The 17853-nt window shown below is 43.1% G+C and overlaps 1 protein-coding gene across 3 annotated transcripts in view; it reads left to right on the forward strand.

The window, feature by feature from the left end:
• Positions 1 to 231: 231 nt before the first annotated feature.
• The window catches only part of LOC134351433 (protein mono-ADP-ribosyltransferase PARP11), a 150102-nt gene continuing 132480 nt past the window's right edge, over positions 232 to 17853 (forward strand). For 2 of the 3 annotated variants that reach the window (XM_063057547.1, XM_063057549.1), the window contains exon 1: positions 365 to 502. The gene's annotated coding sequence lies outside the window, so the exon portion shown is untranslated. Of the gene's footprint in view, positions 503 to 17853 lie in introns of all 3 variants that reach the window. The other variant, XM_063057550.1, reaches the window with a different exon arrangement.

Raw genomic sequence — 17853 nt, forward strand, 5'->3', positions numbered from 1 at the left:
AGACTGGATGGGCCGAATGGTTTTATGGGTGGAGCTTGTGGAAGGGGCGGGGCCTGTGGGGGTGGGGCCAGTGGAAGGGGCGTAGCAGTAAGGGGCGGGGTCTGTGGAATGGGCGAGCTTTGTGTGCTGGGAACTGGACCTATCGCCTGGCAGAGTCTATGAGGCGGTTCTGAATGTGTTTCGCTGTGGAGAAGCTGCCCGATGACGGCTGGGTGGCTTGAGTGAGTGGTCCTCCAACAATCGGAGCGTCACCCGGCAACCGGGCCTGAGCGTCGCTCAGCAACCGGCGCTCCCGCAGCGACCGCGACTACGGCCTCGGCCTGGGAGGTGAAGCTCTGGCCCCAGCTTCCTGGTTCCGCGACTAGTTATCGTTTCCTGCTCCGAGCTGTTGCCCATCGCCAGGGGCGGATCGGGACCCGGCTTCGGCTGGTGCCGGGGGAAGAAGCCGGCAGAGAGGCCCATCATGGTTTGCAGAGCCGTCAGTGCAGTGGGAGTGTCACAGGTAAGGAGAGAGGGCAGCTAAATGTCCGCCTCAGAGAGCGAGTGGGAGGTGGCGGAATCCCAAAATAGAGGGCTCCTCCGCCGCAGGTCAGCGTCACCTTTTGATAAGGTGTGTTGTTAACCATTTTCCACTTCTGGTAGGCTGGTTTTAATGTAGATTGACGGATTAAAGTAAATTTATTATCAAAGTCCATATACAGAATAAGGTTTAATATCGCCGGTATATATCGTGAAATTTGTTAACTTTGCGGCCGCAGTTCAATGCAATACGATAATAAAAATATCATATATAAAATAGTTAAATTAAGTAGTGAGGTAGTGTTCATGAGTTCAACGTTCATTCAGAAAAAGCTGTTCCTGATCGTTGTGTGTGCCTTCAGACTCTGTACCTCCTTCCTGATGGTAGCAATATAAAGGCATGTCAGGGTGGTAGAGGTCCTTAATGATGGACGACACCTTTCTGAGGCAGCGCTTCATGAAGATGATCTGGATACTACAGAGGCCATGATGGAGCTGAGTAATTCTGAGTCTTTGAACACCCCTGTCAGTTGGTTGGCACAGGTTTTCAGAGCCCTACCAGGTACTCAATCAGGGCCTGTCACCTTGCGAGAGTTTATCCTCTTGAAAGACAGTCTAAAGTAGGCCTCCAAGACAGAGATCACTGGGTCACCAGGTGCTGCAGGGATCGTCATAGCTGCAGTTTTATTTTCACTTTCAAAGTGACCAGAAAAGGCATTTGAGCTTGTCTGGGAGTGGAGCATCAATATCATTCATGATGTTGGGTTTCACTTTGTAGGAAGCAATGCCCTGTGATTCATTTTCTTGTAGGCGTTCACAGGAAACACAATTGAATCACTGAAAAACTGTTACAAGATGGACAAACAACCAATGTGCAAAAGACAAACTGAAAAAAGCAAAAAAGAAAAAAGTAATAATAAATAAATATGTAATAGATAGTGAGAACATAAGATATAGAGTCTATAGATTGTGGGTACAGTTCATTGTTGTGGTGAATGAAATTATCCCCATTGGTTCAAGAGCCTGATGGTTGCAGGGTAATAACTGTTCCTGAATTTTGAGGTGTGGGTCCTGAGGCTCCTGTACCTCCTCCTTGATGGCAGCAGCAAGAAGACAGCACGGCCGGGATGGTTGGGCACCTTGGTTTTGGATGCTCCATGTAGGAACATTCAAGGATACAGGTTTCCCCCGCCATCCGAAGGTAGAGCGTTCCTATGAAACGGTCCATAAGCCTTAATGTCGTAAAGTGAAGAAGCAATTACCATTTATTTATATGGGAAAATTTTGTGAGCGTTCGCAGACCCAAAAATAACCTATCAAATCATGCCAAATAACACATAAAACCTAAAATAACAGTAACATATAGTAAAAGCAGGAATGAGATGATAAATACACAGTTTATATAAAGTAGAAATACTTTTCCACAATCATTGCCTGAACGGTTCTCCGTAGCGAAAATCTCACGCAAGCACTGTCGGCAAAAACACAGCGCAAGTACTCTCCAGTAACCTTTAAGCTATGAAGCTGCCAAATCATACCAAGTAACACGTAAAAATACACAGCCGATATAAAGTAGAAATAATGTATGTACAGTGTAGTATCACTTACCGGGATTGGGAAAGCGCGGAGCACACTGATGGTGGAGTGTTAGACTGAGTCATCAGAGTTTGGGTGGTGGCAGTGGCCCCCACCCTCCAGGCAGCGAACAGATACCGATCCGCGAAGCATGCAGCGGTAGCCGGGAGGCACACAGCACATCTTTAAGAAAAAAGCCGAAATAAACATGCTAATTTTTAGGGTGGCACGTAATTGTCGGCCCAGATCAGTGCTGATTGCCGATTGCATCGCCTCTGATCTGGGCTGACAATTACGTGTCGGGTGGCACCTAATTAATTAGCATGTTTATTTTGGCTATTTTCTTAAAGATGTGCTGTGTGTCTCCCAGGTACCGCTGCATTCTCCGCGAATCAGTATCTGTCTGCGGCCTGGGGGTTGGGGTGGTGGGACACTGGGGTGTCATCTCATTCTCATCTGTTTCCATTAGAGCAGGCAGCTCATCTTTTCCTATGACTGCCTGCCTCGGTGTCGAAGGTCGAGGTTCATCGTCTGTTGTGGCTGATGTGGAAGGCTTGCTTGACTGCTGAGCCTCGCGCATTTTTCTATCATACAGTTCTTTGTAAGCACTCAAACCATCTTGCAAATATCCCCTAAACCGACGTACCCTTTCAAAATTAAAGTCGTACTTTATCATTACTCATTCGGTTTGGATTATTATCCTTTCCTCTTCCAATTGCATCAGCTCTTCATCTATCAGTTCTTGGTCATGGGGTGCCAAAATCTCTTCAACATCATCTTCGTCAGCTTCCACAAACCAAACTCACTTAGTCCTTACTTCATTCATCACGATCAAAACACTTAATTGTGTCTAGTTTTACGCTAAGTATAACACCCTTACGAGCTCTTTTAGGCTTTTCCGATACCATAGAACTCACCTTGCAAATGGCTGCTCACAGGCACGTGTTTAAGCAATGCCGGTGAGAATGCAGTTCTGAATCCGGGGGAGAGCGACTGTTCGGGGCGCGCGCTGCCTTTTATCGCGCGCTGCTTTTTTCATAACAGTGAAAACACCTTCTGTTAGCGAAAACAGGGTACTAATGTAGGTCTTTCATAGCGGTGAGGTTTCATAAAGTGAACATTCGAAAAGCAGGGGACACCTGTATTGGTGTTTCCATACCAGGCCAAGATGCAACCAGTCAGTATACTCTACATTGAGCATCTATAGAAGTTTGTTGAAGTTTTAGATAACATGCTGAATCTTCACAAACTTTGAAGAAATTAGAGGCGCTGCCTCTATTAATGGCGCTTGCGTGCCAGTAAGTAGGTTATCCGCAGTACAAACCTTGGTGAGATGTGGTTAGTATAGAGGGCTCTCAATTGATTCAGTAGGATATAGAACAGTTACAGAGATGGACAGAGAAATGGCAGCTGGAGTTTAATGTAAGCAAGTATGGGGTGTTGCAAATGTAAAGGGAAAATGTATAATTCATGGAGGGACCCTTAAGAAAATTGATGTGCAGAGGGATCCTGGGGTCCAGGTCCATAGCTCACTGGAAGTGGATAGGGTAGTAAAGAATGCAACTGAGCACAAAAATCAGGAAGTCATGTTGCAGATATATAAAACTTGGATTAGGCCACTCTTGTTTAAAATTCTAGCTGCCTAAAATTATAGGAAGGATGTGAAGCGTTGGAAAGGGTACAAAAAAGGCTTACCAAGATGCTGCCATAGATGAGAAAGTGTGACCGATAAGGAGAGGCTCAACAAACCCGAGTTATTTTGTCTGGGGCAACAGAGGCTGGTTATGAGAGGTCTAGCAAGGATTGATTTGAAATGTCGGTGTGAGGGCGCGAGTGCCCTATGTCAGAAAGGGAAAGTTTAGAAGAGAGTGCGTGGGGCAAGGTTTTTTTTTCACAAAATGGTGGCTGCCTTGAATGAGCTACAGGTGTAGAGATGGAAGCAGGAACAAAAGTATTATTAAAGAGGCTTTTACATATGTGAATGTGCAGAGAATGGAGGGGTCGAGTTATATGCAGTCAGAGGAGAGTTAATTTGTCTGTGCGAGGTCCTGTTCTACAGTGCCTATAAAAAGAATTCACTCCCCTTGGAAGTTTTCATGTTTTACAATGTTGAATCATAGTGGATTTAATTTGGCTTTTTTGACCCTGATCAACAGAAAAGACTATTTTGTGTCAAAATGAAAACAAATTTCTTCAACTTGGTCTAAATTTATTACAATTATTAAACACAAGCTTTCTGCAACTGGAACGAATTTGCAGGGAACGAGAAGGGAGGAGCTGTTTGACGGACAGCTAGTATTCGGCTGAATAGAAGGTCAAATGATAAACGGACAGACACATGGTTTTGGACACTGAATGAGCTTTGTTGTGCCCGCAGAAAGATGGGTTTTTGGAGGATCGGTCAAAGAGAGTCAATCAGTGGCTCTCGCGATGTGGAGAAGATGTGACCGGTGGGGAGTTATTCGTGTGTCCAACCCATGCCTGGGTTGATAATTCCACCACAGAAGAATGGTCCCCTTTTGTTGTGGTCACATTCGGTGACTTTAAAGGAAGAGAAGAGAGGAGAGAAGGTTTGAAACAGAAGAAACCTAGTGACAAAGAGGTCACTGCTTGGATTCTCTAAGTAGCCTGTAAGGGTGAGTTTGATTCCATTCGAATACAAAGGTGTGATTTGTCACATAGTTAATCCACAGGAGTGGGTTCTCTGGTGAGCGGAGTACCTTGTGAATACCACTTGTGTGTTACCCTTGTTTGGGTGTGGTAGTTCACTGGAGAAAGGCACCTCTGTGGCAAATCACTGTTGGAGTTATTTTGTATGTCGTGGAACTGGATAAGTGGCTATCACAGTTGTGTGTTTGGGGTAACCTTGTGTGGAAACTACCTGTGTGTGATAATCCTTGCCTGGGTTGGTAGTTTTACCACTTGAAGCGGGTCCCCTTAGTGATAGACTACTGTTGGTGATAAGCCCTACGTGGATTCTGTTGGAGTATCCTGTGGCCACCACTTTGGGATGACTCGTAGCTGAAGTCAGGTGTGGTACCACTTGTGTTGAAAGGATATTCGTTGAAGATCACTGTCAGTGATACTTCGTGTGTGGAGTGGAACAACTTCAGAGATAAAACCTACCACTATTGTTATTCTGTATTGCTGTTATGGAATCTGTGGAATATCGACATAATTGCCTTCTCACAACATTCGCCTTTGGATTACAAACATCTTGCACTAATTAACCTGAAGAATTAAATACCTCTCTCTCTTCATCACTATTCAACTCAATACCACGAACTGAACAGAACTTTACTCATCTTCATAAGACAATCTATTTACCCGTAGACTTGAAGAAGCTTGGTTTTCATATATTTCCACACATATATATATTCATTGCTAACCTGTTTTATATATATGCATTTATATTACTGTATTGCGTAGTTACTAATAAATTCCATTAGTTAATAGCAATACTGAACTCCAAAGTGTTTTCCATTTCTGCTGGTTCTTCAACCCTTCACAGGGTACGTGACAGTAGTAAAAATACACCTGTATCTGGAAGGTCCAACTGCTGGTGAGTCAGTATCCAGGCAAAAACTACACTATGAAGACAAGAGAACACTTCAAGCAACTCTGCAAAAAGCTTATTGAAAAGCACAAGTCAAGAGATTTTCAAGTCACTGAATATCCCTTAGAGTATAGTTAAATCAATCATCAAGAAATGGATAGAGTATGGCACAGCTGTAAACCTGCCTAGAGCAGGTCATCCTCAAAAACTGAGTGACTGTGTAAGAATGGGGCCAGTGATGGAGACACCAAGAGACATATGACAACTCTGGAGTAGTTACAAGCTTCAGTGGCTGAGATGGGAGAGGCTGCGCATACAACTGTTGCCTGGTAGAAAGAAAGCCTCTGTTGGAGTAAAAAAAACTCATGAGATCTCGGCTACAGTTTACCAGAAGGCATGTGTGGGAGACTCTGAAGTCAGCTGGAAGAAGGTTCTATGGCCTGATGAAACCAAAACTGAGCTTTTTGGCCATTAGACTAAATGCTATGTTTGGTGTAAGCACATAATCAAAAATACACCATCCCTATTGTGAAGCATGGTGGCGACTGCAGCATGCTGTGGGGATGCTTCACTACAGCGGGACCTGGAAGGCTTATGAAGGTAGGTGGTAAAATGAATGCAGCAAAATACAGGAAATCCTGGAGGGAAACCTGATTCAGTCTGCAAGAAAATTGCGACTTGGGAGAATGGCTTAAAAACAAAATTAATGTCCTGGAGTGGCCAAGTCAGAGTTCAGACCTCAAACCAATTGAGAATTTGTGGCTGGACTGAAAAGGGCTGTTCACTCACAATCCAGGATTCTGTACAAACGAGTCAGGAACACACTGACCAGGGAGATTAAGGCAGTGAAGAAGCACTACATTGGAAAACTGCAAAACAGGTTTTCAGACAACAACCCAGTGTCAGTGTGGAAGGGGCTTCAAGAGATCACCAACTACAAGAAACCATTCCCCCAGGCTGTGGAGAACCATCAACTGGCTGACCTAACACTACAATCAATTGAAACACCTTGACTGCACATAGTGATCTCCATTTAACTAATTATATGACTTCGAAAACCGGTTGGCTGCACCAGTGACAATTTTGTGTGTCAGATTAAAGGGGATGAATACTTGCGCAATCAATCATTTGGTGTTTTATATTCGTAATTAATTTAAATTACTTTGAAGAGATCTGCTTTCACCTTGACACAAAGTAGTCTTTTTCTGTTGATTAGTGTCAAAAAAAGCCAAATTAAATCCACTGTGATTCAATGTTTAAAGACAATAAAATGAAAACCTATGGGGGTGGGTGTGAATGTCTGTACTCATCCATGTTTAAGTTTATTGTTGTCATAGGCATACACATACAGGACACAAATGCCATGAAATTAGTTTTCTTTTTGCAGTAGCAGTACAGTACCTAACAAGATAAAGACAAACCTAAGTTAACAATTTTTAAATTAACATTAATTATGCCTCATAAATCATACACGTGCACAAAATAAGCACCAAAATAAACATACCACACTGGTACAAGTTTAAAAATGAGAAAAAAAATAGTCTGAGGTGACGTTAATGTTTTACAGGTTTCAAGACTTGATGCCACTGAGCAAGTAGCTGTTGCTGAACCATGAAGCGTGGGCCTTCAGCCTTCTGTATCACCTCCCCAATTATGGCATCACGAAGTGGGCATGGCCTGGATGGTGGGGATCCAGATGACAGATGCTGCCTTCCTGATACGTTGCCTCTTCCTGAGCCAGAGTGTTTGCATCTGCTGTAAAGCTATTGTGGAGATAGATGAATTGGAATATGTCAAGTCCTTATTGAGGCAGGAATTGATTCTACCCATGACCAACTCTTGAAGCATTTTATTAGAATGAATATAAGCACTACCAGACAGTAGTCATAAAGGCAGCTCACACTGCTTTCTTCAGTACAGGTCTAATTAATGCAATCTTGAAGCAGGTAGGAGGCTCAGCACAGAAATTGAAGGTGTCCATGAACACTGCCAGTTGGACAGCATGGGTTACACCTGAATCTGACAGGTACCAATATCCTTGCAGGCAGGATTGCTAGAGTTTAAACTAATTTGGCAGGAGGATGGCAACCAGAGTGATAGGGGTGAGAATGGGCAGTAGGTATGCAACTAGAATTGCAGGGGTAATAGGAACTAGAGTGCCAGGACAGTTAGTGGAGAGGTTGTGGAGGCAGATGTTTCTAAGACCTCAGACAAAGTCAGAAATCAAATGGTTGAGCATGGAGTGACTAGTATTCTGACCCAAGTATATTTCAATGCAAGAAGTATCGTAGGAAAGGGGGATGATCTCAGGGTATGGATCAACAATTATGACATTGTAGCCATTAGTGAGATGGTTGCAGGGGGTGGGGGTGGGTCTGGCAGATCAGTCTTCTGGGGTTCTGTTGTTTTTTAATTTGACACAGTGGGAGGGATTAAAGAAGGAGGGGTGGCATTACTAGTCAGGGTAAATGTCATTAATGTGCTCAGTCAGAGTTTCACGGCAGTTGAGGAGTTGAGGAGTGATCAATCAGCAAGAGAGATTCATTAGAAAGTGCCAATGAGAATAATTTAAGTGCAAGTGGAGTGGGCATTCTTTGATCAGCCATTCATTTGGAGTGTGTCAGACTTTAGAGTGGTTTTGGCTCATCAGGCTTGGGCGAAATCAGGTTTAGGGAGGTAGATTGTCTTGTCAGTTATTCTCTCATTGTTTTTGTTTGTTCATTCCTCATCTATTAGTGCATAGTACAGTGAGAATAGCTCCAGGGACAGTGTTGTACTGTATGTGGTCTCCCAGATAAACACTTCTGCACCAGGTGCACTGAGCTGCAGCTCCTGAGAGAACGTATTAAGGAACTAGAGTTGCAGCTTGATGACCTTTGATTCATATGGGAGAATGAGGTGATAGACAGGAACTGCAGGGCGGTAGCTACCCTTAGCTTGCAGGGATGGGTGCCTATCAGGAGAAGGAGGGGAAATGCACAGCCAATGCATAGTACAGCTGTGACTGTTCCCCGGAATAGTAAGTATATAACTTTAGATACTATGGAGGGGATAATCTGCCAGAGGGGAGCCATAGCGAGCATAGTGGCGCAGAAGAGCAGAGAAGTGAAGAGGGCTGCTGTGTTGATGGGAGATTCCCTAGTCAGAGGAAGAGAGACAAGGTTCTGTGGGTGTGATAGAGAAACCCAGATGGTATGTTGCCTCCCTGGTGTCAGGATCAGGGATATCTTGGATCATGTCCATGGCATTCTCAAGGGCGAGGGTGAGAAGCCAGAAGTCTTGGTACATATTGGCATCAAGAAACAGGTAGGCAAGGTCCTGAAGAGAGAGTTTAGGGAGCTAGGTGGAAAGCTGAGAAAGAGGACCTGTAGGGTAGTAATCTCTGGATTGCTGCCTGTGCCACATGCCAGAGAGGGTAAAACTAGGATGATTTAGCAGGTGACAGGGGTTCAAATTTAAGATAATTGGGATCACTTCTGGGGAAGTTATGACCTGTATAAAAGGGATGGGTTACACCTGAACCCAAGGGGGAGATCCAATATTGTTGTGAAGAGTTTGGCTAGAGTTTGGGAGGTTTTGAAGTAATTTGGCAGAGGGATTGGAACCATGTTGATAGTGCTGAAGATGAGGTAGTTGGTTTTCAAACAGAGGCAATGTGCAGTGAGACTCTTAGCAAGGAGAGGCTGATGACAGGGCAAAATTGCAGTCAACAGGATGAGTTGCAATGTAAAAGGTGGGATAAAGGTGTTATATTTAAATGTGCACAGTATGTGGAATAAGGTCAATGAACTTGTAGCACAGTTATAGATTGGCAAGGATGATGTTGTAGACATCACTGAATCATGGCTGAAAGAAGATTATAGCTGTGAGTGGCATTGATCTGTTGGTAAAATATGAAATCAAATCATTAGAAAGAGGTGATTAGAAGGTATTGAATCATTGTGGAGAGAGCTAAGGAGCTACAAAGGTAGAAAGACCCTGATGGGAGTTATGTACAGACACCCAAACATTAGTAAGGATATGGTCTACAAATTACAATGGGAGATAAAAAATGCATGCCAAGAGGGCAGTGTTAGATTAGCCACAGGGGACTTCAATATGCAGGAAGATAGGGAAAATCAAGTTGATGCGGGATACCAGGGGGGTGAATTTCTAGAATGCCTATGAGCAGCTTGTGGTTGAGCCCACTGGCGGGGGGGGGGGGGCGGGAATCAGCTATTATGGATTGGGTGTTGTGCAATGAACTAGCATTGATTAAAAAGGAAAAATAACTCTTAGGGGCAAGTGATCATAATATGATTGAATTCACCCTGAAATTTGAGATGGAGAAGGTAAAGTCAGATGTGTCAGTGTTACAGTGGAGTAAAGGGAATTAGAGGCATGAGAGAGGAGTTGCCCAGAATTGAATGGAAAAGAACACTGGCAGGGATGATGGCAGAGCAGCAATGGCTGAAATTTCTGGAAGCAGTTCGGAAGGCGCAAGATATATGTCCCAAAGAAGAAGTAGTATTCCAAAGATGACACAACCATAGTAACAATAGAAGTCAAAGCCAATATAAAAGCCAAATAGTGGGCATACAACCGAGCAAAAATTAGTGGGAAGTTAGAGGATTGGGAAGCTTTTAAATACCAACAGAAGGCAACTTAACCTGTCATTAAGAAGGTAAAGATGGAATACGAAAGTAAGCTAGCCAATAATATTAAAGAGGATACCAAAAGTTTATTCAATACATAAAGTGTAAAAGAGAGGAGAGAGTGGCTATCGGACCACTGGAAAATGATGCTGGAGAGGTAGTAGTGGGGGATAAGGAAATGGTGGATGAACTGAGTAAATATTTTGCATCAGTCTTCACTGTGGAAGACACTAACAGCATGGTGAAAGTTCCAGGTGTTGGGAGTCATGAAGTGTGTGAAGTTACCATCAGTAGAGAGAAGGTTCTTGAGGAAACTGCAAAGTCTGAAGGTAGATGAGTCACCTAGACCAGATAGTGTATACCACAGGGTTCTGAAAGAGATAGATAAGGAGATTGTGGAGTCATTAGTAATGATCTTTCAAGAATCACTAGATTCTGGAATGACTCCAGAAGACTGGAAAATTGTAAAATGTCACTGCCCTCTTCAAGAAGGGAGGCAGGCAGAAGAAAATAAATTATAGGCCAGTTCGTCTGATCTCAGTGGTTGGTGAGATGTTGGAGTTGATTGTTAAGAATGTTGTTTCATGGTACTTGATTAAAATATGATAAAATAAGCCATAGTCGAGAGATAATCTTGCTTGACAAATCTGTTGGAATTATTTGAAGAAATAACAAGCAGGATAGACAAAGGAGAATTGGTTGATGTATATTTGGATTTTCAGAAGGCCCTTGACAAAATGCCACAATGAGGCTGCTTAACAAGCTATGAGCTCATGGTATTACAGCAAAGATTCTAGCATGGATGATTGGCAAGAGGTAAAGAGTGGGAATAAAGGGAGCCTTTTCTGACTGGATGCCATTGACTAGTGGTGTTCCACAGGGCTCTGCGTTGGGACCTTTTTTTTCACGTTATATGTCGATGATTTGGATGATGAAATTAATGGCTTTGTTGCAAAGTTTGCAGACGATACAAAGATAGGTGGAGGGGCAGGTAGTTTTGAGGAAATGGGGAGGCTACAGAAGGATTTAGACAGATTAGGAGAATGGCCAAGAAGTGACAGATGGAAAACAGTATTGGGAAGTGTATGGTCATGCACTTTGTAGAAGAAGTGAAAGAGTTGACTATTTTCTAAATGGTGAGAAAATACAAAAACCTGAAGGGCAAAGGGATTTGGGAGCCCTTGTGCAGGATTCCGTAATGGTTAATTTGCAGGTTGAGTCTGTGGTGAGGAAGCAAATGCAGTGTTAGCATTCATTTCAAGAGGACTAGAATAGATTGTAAAAGCAAGGATGTAATGTTAAGACTTTATAAAACAGTGGTGAAGCCTCACTCGGAGTTTTGTGTGCAGATTTGGGCCTCTTATCTTGGAAAGGATGTGTTGAAACTGGGAGGGTTCAAATGAGGTTCACAAAAATGATTAAACAGCTTGTCATATGAAGATCATTTAATGGCTCTGGGGCTGTACTCATTGGAATTCAGAAGAATGATAGTCATAGTCATACTTTATTGATCCCAGGGGAAATTGGTTTTCGTTACAGTTGCACCATAATAAGTAAACAGTAACAAAACCATAAATAAATAATAATATGTAAATTATACCAGGAAATAAGTCCAGGACCAGCCTATCGGCTCAGGGTGTTTGACCCTCCAAGGGAGGAGTTGTAAAGTTTGATGGCCGCAGGCAGGAATGACTTCCTATGACGCTCTGTGTTGCATCTCGGTGGAATGAGTCTCTGGCTGAATGTACTCCTGTGCCCAATCAGTACATTATGTAGTGGATGGGAGACGTCGTCCAAGATGGCATGCAACTTGGACAGCATCCTCTTTTCAGACACCACCGTGAGAGAGTCCAGTTCCATCCCCACAACATCACTGGCCTTACGAATGAGTTTGTTGATTCTGTTGGTGTCTGCTACCCTCAGCCTGCTGCCCCAGCACTCAACAGCAAACATGATACCACTGGCCACCACAGACTCGTAGAACATCCTCAGCATTGTCCGACAGATGTTAAAGGACCTCAGTCTCCCGATTGCATGGTGAAAGACCTTGATAGAGTGGATGTGGAGAGGATGTTTCCTATTTTGGGAGTGTATAAGACCAGAGGATATGGCCTCAAAATAGAAGGAGTGTCCTTTTAGAATGGAATTGATGAGGAATTTCTTTAGCCAGGGAGTGGTGAATCTGTGGAATTCATTGCATCTAGCAGCTGTGGAGGTGAAGTCGTTGTGTATATTTAAGGCAGAGTTTGATAGGTTATTGATTGGTCAGGGCATGAAGAGATACGTGGAGTCGGGGTGGGGAGGCAAGAGATTGGTGCTGAGAGGAAAAATGAATCAGAATCAGGTTTATTATCACCGGCATGTGACGTGAAATTTCTTAACTTAGCAGTAGCAATTCAATGCAATACATAATCTAGCAGAGAGAGAGAGAGAGAAAAAAAATAAAACATAATAAATTGTAGACATGTATCGAATAGATTTTTTAAAATGGGCAAAAAACAATACTGTACATTTTTTTTAAAAAAAGGGTAGTGTCCAAAGCTTCATTGTCCACTTAGGAATCGGATGGCAGAAGGGAAGAAGGTGTTCCTGAATCGCTGAGTGTGTGCCTTCAGGCTTCGGTACCTCCTACCTGTCATGATGAAATGGCAGAGCAGACTCAATGGGCCAAATGGCCTAATTCCACTCATATATGTTATGGTCTTAATAAAAGAGGCATGACTACATTAACGGGCTATATTATAGACCACCCAACAATCTTCGGAATTTAGAGGAACTAATTTGTAAAGAGATCGCAGACTGTTGCAAAAAACACAAGGTTGTTATAATAGGTGATTTTAACTTTCCTCGTATCGACTGGATTATACTGTAAAAGGACTAGATGGGATAGAGTTTGTCAAATGTGTTCAAGAAAGTTTCCTTCATCTGTATGTGGAAGTCCCAACAAGAGAGTATGTGATACTGGATCTGCTATTAGGGAATGAGTCCATGAGTTGAAATTTTAAAGTGGATTAAGACCAACTTTGGTATTGCAGAAATGATTTGGCAAATGTGGATTGAGATGGGCTGTTTTCTGGCAAAGGTGCACTTGGTAGGTGGGAGGCTTTGAAAAGTGAAATTTTGAGATTACAAAGCTTTTATGTGGCTGTCAGAATAAAAGATAACAAGTGTAGGGAACCTTAGTTTTCAAGAGAGATTGAGGCTCTGGTTAAGAGAAAAAAGGAGATGCATAGCAGGTATGGGCAAGTACATATGGAGTTCAAGAAATGCAAGAGAACACAAAGAAATCAGGAGGGCTAAAACAAGCCATGAAGTTGCTCTTGTAGACAAGGTGAAGAAGAATCCTAAGGGATTCTATAGATATGTTACGAGCAAAAGGATTACAAAGATTAAAATTGGTCCTCTGGAAAACCAGAATGGTAATTCATGTATGGAACCAAGAGAGATGGGAGAGATCTTAAATAAATATGTTATTTGCTTAGGAGACGGGCACAAAGTCTGTAGAAGTGAGACAAAGTGGCATCAATTTCATGGACACTGTACAGATTACAGAGGAGGAGGTGTTTGCTATCTTGAGGCAATTCAGGGTGGATAAGTCCCCAGGGACTGACAAGGTTTTCCCTCGGACCCTATGGGAGGCAAGTGCAGAAATTTCCAGGGCCCTAGCAGAGATATTTAGAACATCCTTGGTGACAGGAGAAGTACCAGAGGATTGGAGGATAACCAATGTTGTTCCACTGTTTAAAAAAAGGCTCTAAACAGAAACCAGGAAATTATAGGCTAGTGAGTCTGATATCAGTTGTGGGAAAGTTATCAGGAGGTATTCTAAGGGACCAGATAAATAAGTACTTGGATAGACTTGAACTGATTAAAGATAGTCAGCATGGTTTCATGTGTGGCAGGTCATGTCTAACCAATCTTTTATAGAGTCTTTTGAGGAAGTTACCAGGGAAGTGGATGAAGGCAAGGCAGGGGATATTGTCTCAGTGGACTTTAGCAAGGCATTTGACAAGGTCCTGCATGAGAAGGTTGGTCAAAAAGGTTCAGTCGCTCGGCATTCAAGATGAGGTAGTAAACTGGATAGACGTTGGCTTTATGGGAGAAGCCAGAGAGTGGTACTAGATGGTTGCCTCTCTGACTGGAGGTCTGTGACTAGTGGTGTGCTGCAGGGATTGATGCTGGGTCCTTTGGTGTTTATTATCCAAATCACTAATATAGATGACAATGTGAATAACTGGATCAGCAAACTTACAGATGACACCAAAGTTGCCGGTACAGTGGACAGTGAGGAAGGCTGTCATGGTTTGCAGAGGGTTCTGCATCAGCTGGAAAAATGGGCTGTAAAATGGCAGATGGAATTTAATGCAGACAAGTGCGATGTGTTGCTCTTCTGTAGGACCAGCCAGGGTAGGTATTACACAGTGAATGATAGGGTACTGAGGACCAGCCAGGGTAGGTGTTACACAGTGAATTGAGGACTGTGGTAGAACAAAGGGATCTGAGAATACAGGTTCATAATTCATTGAAAGTGGCATCACAGGTAGCTAGGGTCATAATCACCAAATAATCTGCAGATGCTGGGGTCAAAGCAACACTCACAACACGCTGGAGGAACTCAGCAGGTCGGGCAGCATCCGTGGAAGAGATCAGTCGACGTTTCGGTCCGGAACCCTTCGTCAGGACTGTAGAGGGAAAGGGCAGAGGCCCTATCGGGATTCCAGCCCGAAACGTCAACTGATCTTTTCCACAGATGCTGCCTGACCTGCTAGGGTCATAATAAAAGCTTTTGGCACATTGGCCTTCATAAATCAATGTATTGAGTGCAGGAGATGGGATGTTATGTTGAAGTTGTACAAGACGTTGGTGAGGCCTAATTTGGAGCATTTGTGCAGTTTTGGTCACCTATCTACAGAAAAGATGTAAAGAAGGTTGAAAGAGTACAGAAAAAAATTACAAGAATGTTGCTGGGTCTGGAGGACCTGAGTCATAAGACTGAATAGTTTAGGACTGTGTTCCTTAGAACGTAGAAGATTGAGAGGAGACTTGATAGAGGTATACAAAATTTTAAGGGGGTATAGGTAGGGTAAACATAGGCAGGCTTTTTCCAGTGAAGTTGGGTGGGACTAAAACCAGAGGTCGTGCATTGAAGGTGAAAGTTGGAAAGTTTTAAGGGGAAATTTCTTCACTCAGAGCATTGTGAGAGTGTGGAATGAGCTGCCAGCACGTGGTGCATGCGAGCTTATTTCAACATTTAAGAGAAGTTTGGATAGGTATATGGATGGTAGGGGAATGGAGGGCAATGGTCCAGTTGCAGGTCAGTGAGAGTAGGAAGGTTAAATGGCTTCCTCATGGACTAGATGGGCCAAAGGGCTTGTTTCTGAACTGTACTTCTCTTTGACTCTGTCTGTATATAGAGTGTGCAATGAGACTGTCAGGAAGGGCAGGCAGACATTAGGGGAAATTAGCGTGATGAGTGGCAGCGTAACATGGGGAACAAAATTGAAAAGGGCGACGAATACAGGGCTGAAGGTTTTATGTTTGAATGCACGCAGTATATGGAATAAGGTAGATCATCTTGTAGTGCAGTTAGATGTTCTGGGCACCACAGTCACAGCTGAAAGAATATCATAGTTGGGAGTTTAAAATCCAAGGATACACATTGTATGGAAAGGACAGGCAGATAGACAGGGGGGTACTGTGACTCTGTTGGCAGGGGGGAAGTCAAATCCTTAGAAAGAGGTGACGTAGGATCAGATGTGGAATCGTTATGTGTAGAGTTAAGGAACTGTGAGTGTGAAAAGACCCTGATGGGAGTTGTATACAGGCCCCCAAACAGTTCCAGGATCTGAGCAACAAATTAGAATAGGCGATTCAAGACGCATGTCAAAAGGGCAATGTTGCGGTAGTCGTGGGGGATTTCAATATGCAGAAAGGTTGGAAAAATCAGGTTGGTGCTAGATCCCAAGAGAGAATTTGTTGAATGCCTCTGATGTGTTTTTTTAGAGCAGCTTGTAGTTGAGCCCACTATGAGACAATAAGTTATAGGAGCTGAATTAGGCCATTTGGTCCATTGAGTCTGCTCTGCCATTTCATCATGGCTGATCCAATTTTCCTTTCAGCCCCATTCTCCTGTTTTCTCCCTGCATCCCTTCATTCCCTGACCAATCAAGGCTCTATCAACCTCTGCCTTAAATATACATAAAGACTTGGCCTCCACAGCTGCCTGTGGCACTAGGGGAGAGGCTATTCTGGATTGGGTTCTGCTTTATCAACCAGATTTGATTGGGGGCTTATGGTAAAGAATCCCTTAGGATGCAGTTCACCCTGAATGTAATTTGAGAGGGAGAAACTAAAGTGAAATGTGTCAGTATTACTATGGAGTAAAGGGAATTATAGAGGCATGAGAGAGAAGCTGGCCAAAATTTGTTGGAAAGGACATTAGCAGGTATGACAGTAGAACTGCAGTGGCTGGAGTTTGTGAGAGAAATTCAGAAGGCACAGGCCCTTAATGTTATTAAGGATCCCGCCCATCCATCCAGCATCCTCTTTGACTTTCTGCGATGGATTAATAACAAGAACGGTCAGGATGAGAAACAGTTTCTCCCCTAAGCCATTAGGCTTCTGAACTCCCGGCCACATCTATTTGAAGTGTCACTGGTTAATCTGTTCCGTACCTTACAATATTTAATATTAATGTACTTTAGTTTGTGATTTTTGTGATTCATGTGGTTTCATCTTATCTTCGTAAGTTATCGTGTTATGTGCTTTATACCTTGGTGCGAAGAAACATCTCTTTTCTATATACGTTATATACGTGTAAGTAGTTAAATGACAATAAACTTCACTTGACACAAGATACATCCCTAAGAAGTAGTAGTATCCTAAAGGCAGGAGGATGTAACTGTGGCTGACAAGGGAAGTCAAAAACAACATAAAAGCTAAAGAGAAGGCATATAATTGAGCAAAAAATAGTGGGAAGTTAGAGGGGCAGGAAGCTTTTAGAAGGCAACTAAAAAGGCCGTAAGGAGAGAAAAGAGGAAATATGGAGGTAAACTAGCCAATAATATCAAAGAGGATACCCAAAGTTTTTTTCCAGATATGTAAAGAGTAAAAGAGAAGAAAGTAGATATCGGACTGCTGAAAAATGACACTGTATGGGTAGCACTGGGGAATAAGGAAAGGGCGGATAAACTGACTAAGTATTTTGCATCACTCTTCATTGTGGAAGACACTAGCAGTTTGCCAGAAGTTCAGGAATGTCAGGGGGTAGATGTGACTATTGCTAAGGAAAAGGTGCTTAGGAAGCAGAAAGATCTGAAGGTAAATAAGTCACCTGGACCAGATGGACTACATCCCAGGGTTCTGAAAGAGATGGCTGAAGAGAATGTGAGGCTTTAGTAATCATCTTTCAAGAATCAATAGATTCTGGCATGGTTCTGGAGGGTGGTAAATTGCAAATGTTACTCTGCTCTTCGAGAAGGGAGAGGGGCAGAAGAAAGGAAACTATGGGCCAGTTAGTCTGACCTCAGTGGCTGGAAAGATGTTGGAGTTGATTGTTAAGGATTAGGT

Source organism: Mobula hypostoma, chromosome 9 (assembly GCF_963921235.1).
Source record: "Mobula hypostoma chromosome 9, sMobHyp1.1, whole genome shotgun sequence".
Lineage (NCBI taxonomy): Eukaryota > Metazoa > Chordata > Chondrichthyes > Myliobatiformes > Myliobatidae > Mobula > Mobula hypostoma.